Raw genomic sequence first — 6,000 nt, forward strand, 5'->3', positions numbered from 1 at the left:
GCAGAGAAACCTGCAGCACATACAACACCAAGAAGGCAAATTTGTTCAAGGCGCAAGTACATGAAGATTAACACAAGCAGTTGGTAAACAGGATTTACAAAACAACAAAAAACACTACCGTCTCAAACACATGCCAAAAAGAGTGGAATTAAGAAGAAAAAATGTTCTCTTCTCTAATATTAGGTCCTGAAAATCCTGAATTGTTCTTGCAGAGAATTGTTTTGGATCATCATTCGTCTCTCTTACAGCATACAACTTTTTTCCATGGGTTCAACAAACTGGAATGGAGAGGGGAAACTGGATTTATTCATGAGTATGCTTGCCCTTTCTACTAAACCCCAGAGTGTGATGTTTGGACTATTTTCTTTCCAAACTCAAAATCCATCCCCAGAATCCAAAATCAATAAAAACTGCATTAGCATAACTGAGGGCTGAATTTGGCCCTAAAAATTCAATGACTGAGAAGGGCTACTAGTATGGGGAGATTATTTTTAATGTCTTTTTCTATTAATTACCAGCAATGACTTTAGCAGCTGTTCTAAAATGAACACAACCTAGAGCTACTTTAAAGAAATATAGTATACGGATCATGAGAAGTTCCTTAGATCTTATCTACTATTCGATCTGGAAGGCATTTTTTTTTTTTTATTGTAGTTCAGGTGAAGGCTTACAGAACAAATAGTTTCTCATGAAACAGTAGTACACATATTGTTTTATGACATTGGTTAACAACCCCACAACATGTCAACCCTCTAACATCGCAACCTTTTTTTTTTTTGGTGAAAATACACATAGCCAAAGATACACCATTTCAAAAATTTCTACCTGCATGGTTCAGCGATATTGACCACGTTCTTCCAATTGTACTGTTATTCTCACGTAAGATGAAGGCTTACAGAACAAAATAGTTTCTCATTTAACAGTTACTACACATGTTACCCTATGACAATGGTTAACAATCTCACAACACATCAACAATATCTGGAAGGCATATTTTAAGAAGAATATTGGCCGAATTAGAAAGTATCTACCGGAAGACGACCAGAATGTTGGGAGGTCCTGAACAACTGAAGTACCCAGAGATATTTAGCCAGGAAAAAACTAATGAGACAAGAAAACTGCTTTCGTATATTCTATAAACTCTTGGTTGGTAAAGCCATTCCATTGCATTGAACACTTTCATTATGCAAGGCACCAGGGGTACAGCACTAAGCAAGACAGCCCAAATTACCATGTGGAAGAGAAAATGGACTTTTCCTGAGGCACTTCACTGAGGCAAAGTGGAGCACAGATTCCAGAATCAGAGTACTAGAGTCAAAGCCCCCACCCCTGACTAGCTGTGTGACTTAGTGCTAGTAAACCTACCCCTCTGAGAAACAGGCACCTCGATAGGAAACTGAAGATAATATGAACGCTCATCTCACAGGTCAGAGATTAAGCAGATATATAGGGTTGTTATGAGTTGGAATCACTCAGTGACAATGTGTTTGGTTTTTTGTTTTTTGTGGGTTTTTTTAACTCAAATATACAACCGGAATAGTGTGAGCTCTCAGTATATATTATTGTTACTATTGATGAGTTCAGAAATCACTGGGAAGCAGTTTTAGACATTGAAAGTACATAACAATAACAGGTGTAATAAAGGCTAAGTCATACAGTAAGGATCTCTCCACCATTATACATATTTAAGTAAAGGCTAAATAAATAATTCTTCAGAAATGCTGGAGAAGGAATGCTTGCTTTATGGGGGAGCCTGACCTAAATATCCTCTAGACTTCTTTCTATGTCAACCCAGTAGCCATTTCTTCTTGGTATACTGGGTCAAGATCCCTAGACAGAGTAACTCAGCAGGGAAACACAAGGCATCTACACAGGGTTTTCCTGCCACCTTGGAGAGGCCCTTCCCCTTTCTGGGCCATGCTGTCTTCAGCTGCAAAATGAGAGGAATGTTCTAATCATTTCTCAGGCATATCTAACCTAAAAATGCTATAACACAATAAAAAAATACTTGGACCACATACTTATAATTTTTTGGTTCTCAGAAATGAAGCAATTAGACTAGATAAAGGGCTCCCAAGGAGCAGTGGACAAACCAGGACCAGACCATAATAAAGTTTTACATATATAATTATGCATATATGATTTTATTTTTGTTGTTGATAATATACACAGCAGAACTTAACAACAATTCAACAATTCCTACATGTACAATTCAGTGAATTGATTACATTCTTTTATTTCTCAACCTCCTTTCCCAAGTTAACATAAACTTACCATGAACATAAACTCACTGATTCCTAAATTTCCTATCTAATCTTTCAAGTTGCTATTGTATGTTTGATCTTATATGGATAGATATTAAAAGATCACAATGCTCTAGGCAGACATTCTTTACGAGTTAAGCTAAATTACTGTTTGATTTTAAGAAGACTTCAGGGGTAAAACAAAATTTTTATTCAGTTCCTGACAAAATGAGAAAAAAATATACATTTATTTTTCTTATATATTGCTTGACAGAATTAAAAATTACCGATCCTATACCAGCTCCCACCCTATCTCACCTCCAGATTAAAAATAAATATTTATAGTCTCTGAAATTCTAAAGTTTGGGAAGTGCTACAGCACAAAAATGAACTGTTAAAGGTCTATTGCAGCACTAATATTCCATGATTTTCAAAGAATTACGAGAACTTTGGACTTTGAACAGTGTAGTGGTTGAGATCAAGAAGTTTTATTAAATCAATCAACGTAACATACCACATCAGTAAAACAAAGGGAAAGAACCACATGATCATCTCTATCGATGCAAAAAATAATTTGACAAAATCCAACATCCTTTCTTGATGAAAACCCTAAAGAAGATTGGAATAGAAGGGAAAGTCCTCAATATGATTCAGGGCATATAGGAAAAGCCAACAGCCAACTTTATGCTTCATGGAGAAATACTGGGAGCCTTCTCCCTGAAATCAGGAACAAGACAAGGGTGCCCACTCTCACCACTTCTATTCAATATTGTATTAGAAGTCCTAGCCAGAGCAATAAGACAAGAAAAAGAAATAAAAAGTATCCATATTAGAAAAGAAGAAGTAAAATTATCTCTATTCACAGATCAAATGAAAAGAAGTAAAATCACCTCTATTTGCAGATCATATAATCCTATATATAGAAAATCCAAAAGATTCCACAAGAAAGTTTCTAGAGCTAATAGAGGAATTCAGCAAAGTTGCAGGTTATAAGGACAACAACCAAAAAATCAGCTGGGGAACTTCCGGCAAACTGGCGCTCTAGACAGAAGCACCACGCCATCCCTCCACAGCAAAGATCCGAAAAACTAAGCCGAACAGAGAATACAAAAATCCTGAAACCCTAAAACATCAAATAAAGAGATAAAGAACTCAGCCAAGCACCAAATGGAGTGAGAAAACTGACAGAGAACGGACAGCGAGGAGAGATTCATGCAGAGGTCCCCTATCAGCTAACGTCACTCTGATCCTCCATCCTGGACTCCTATCAGAGACCAGCAAACAGGGGGTACGAGAAAGCAGCTTCACGGAGCTTCCAGCGGGAGACAAAACAACCGGTAATTTGCGATATATGCTTTCCCACCCCCCACCCTTCTTCACCCCCACTCAGCCTTCTCTACTTCCCGTGGCCACAATCTCTTGTCCGGGAAACACCGGCTGCTTTGATTCCACCACCCGAACAGGCCATCTCTCTGAGTGCCATTTGTTGGCCGCTGGTGATTCTTTTTTCTGCTTCTTTTGATTTCTTCCTTACCTCTCAGCACCTCCCCCTCCTTTCGCTCAAATACCTGGCTCCGTGCACCATCTTTGCTTCTTCCTGAGGGGCTGCAGAGCTCGGTTTGAGTGTAGAGCTGCTTCCCGGTCTGGGCTGCTGCACTGGTGGGATCCCGGAGCTTTTATTCATTTGTTTGTTTTGAATTGTTTGTTTGTTTTCTTTTCCTATTCTTGAGCTGGGAGCCCGTTCTGGCCAGGCGGTGCTGCATGGCTTCGAACCTACCCCCTCGGCTTGCACAGACTTGCAGAGGGATCACTGAGGACATTTATTTTTTCTTTGGTTCTTTTTCTGTTTCTTTGTTTTTGTTTTTGGTTTTTTTTCTGTTTATTTGGGGGCTTTCTTGTTCTTTTTTTTTTTTAAATATGTTTTGTTGTCTTTTCCCTCCTTTTCCCTTTTTATCTTTCTTCATTACTCAGTTTCTCATCTCTCTATATCTTCCTTCTCTTTCTGTTCCCTGAATACCTGGCATTGTATACTTCTACGCCTTCTAGACAGGCTGTACTGCAACACCTGAGAACAACTTCCTCAGACCTCATAGCTGCACTGGTGGGATCGCTGGGAATTTTGCTGTTCTTTTCCCTTTCCGATTTTTATTTATTCATTCTTTTCTATTCTTCTTCTTCCCCTTTTTGTTTTTCTCCATTTCATAGTCTCTCATCTCTCCACTCCAACGGCAAGCTCCCCTAGAATTCTTTTCTGTTTCTTTGTATCTTTTTGGCTCCTGTTCTTCTTTCCTCTCTCCCATATCCATCTTAGCTCCACACATAACAATCTCCCTGCTACATCCAGCCTACCTGCACCGTGCACTTAACATCACACCACCAAGCAGCACAGGCATGGCCTACTGGATCCTGCCCTGCACTGATTACCAACCCGCCCTGGTGGCTGTAGTAAGTGCCACAAACAACCTGTCCCAGTAACTCCTCTTCAGCTAGACCTACCATGCCGTACCATATCTGAGTGACTGACACAGCCAATTGGAGAAGGAGGCGAAAAGTATTGTACCCACAGATGAGCAAACAACAAAGAACACACAGCCTGCCTGCTAAGACATAGCCAAATTTTAAAAAAAAGGGACAAAACAAACAAATCTACAATTAATAAACAAGAAAAATAACTACTGACTGCCCCGAAGAAGGCAGACAATATCAAAACATTTACAAAAACAGGACAAGATGGTTCCAGTAGGTATCCACAATAAAACACCAGATGACTTTCCAGTGGAAGAAAATGCACTAGAACTACCTGATAGGGAATTCAAATCTCTAATACTCAGAATTTTCCAAGAGCTGAAGCAAAAAGCAGACAAAAATGAGGAAAAAATAGACAAATTCATGGAAAAGACAGACAAAAAATTGGAAGAATTCAGGAAAATAATGCAGAACAAAATGCCAAAATAAATTCACAAATAGAAATTATACAAAGACAACAATTAGAAATCCAAAAGATAGACAACAAGATTTCAGAAATGGATGGTGTCATAAAAGGGCTAAGAAACAGATTTGAAACCGTGGAAGACAGCATCAGTGGAAGTGAAGACAGACAGTTGGATACAACTCTGTTTCAGGAAAACTCAGAAAAAAGAACACATTAAAATGAAGAGACCCTGAAAGTTATGTGGGATACAATCCAAAGCAAAAATTTTCGAGTGATTGGAGTTCCAGAACAGGGGGAGAAAACAGAAAACACACAGAGGATCACTGAAGAACTGCTGACAGAAAACTTCCCCAATATCAGGAAAGACGAAAAGCTGGCCATCCAAGAAGCTCAATGAACCCATACAGGATAGACCCCAAAAGAAAATCACCAAGGCATATCATAATCACACTCGCCAAAACCAAAGACAAACAAAGAGTCCTGAAAGCAGCTCGTGAAAAACAGGAAGTCACATACAGAGAAACAATAAGACTAAGTTCAGATTATTCCGCAGAAACCATGCAGGCAAGAAGGCAATGGGATGACATATATAAAATTTTGAAAGAAAAAAATTTCCAGCCAAGAATAATACATCCTGCAAAACTCTCGTTCAAGTATGATGGTGAAATTACGTCATTTCCAGATAAACAGAAAGTAAGGGAATATGTAAAAGTTAAACCAAACTTACAAGAATTATTAAAGGGAGTTCTTCAATCTGAGGACAAACAGCTTCAGCTCACAGGTACAACCTAGGACGCAGGATCGTAACAGCCAGATACCAATCTA

This window comes from Trichechus manatus, unplaced genomic scaffold (genome assembly GCF_000243295.1).
Source record: "Trichechus manatus latirostris isolate Lorelei unplaced genomic scaffold, TriManLat1.0 scaffold00001, whole genome shotgun sequence".
In the NCBI taxonomy this organism is placed as follows: Eukaryota; Metazoa; Chordata; class Mammalia; order Sirenia; family Trichechidae; genus Trichechus; species Trichechus manatus.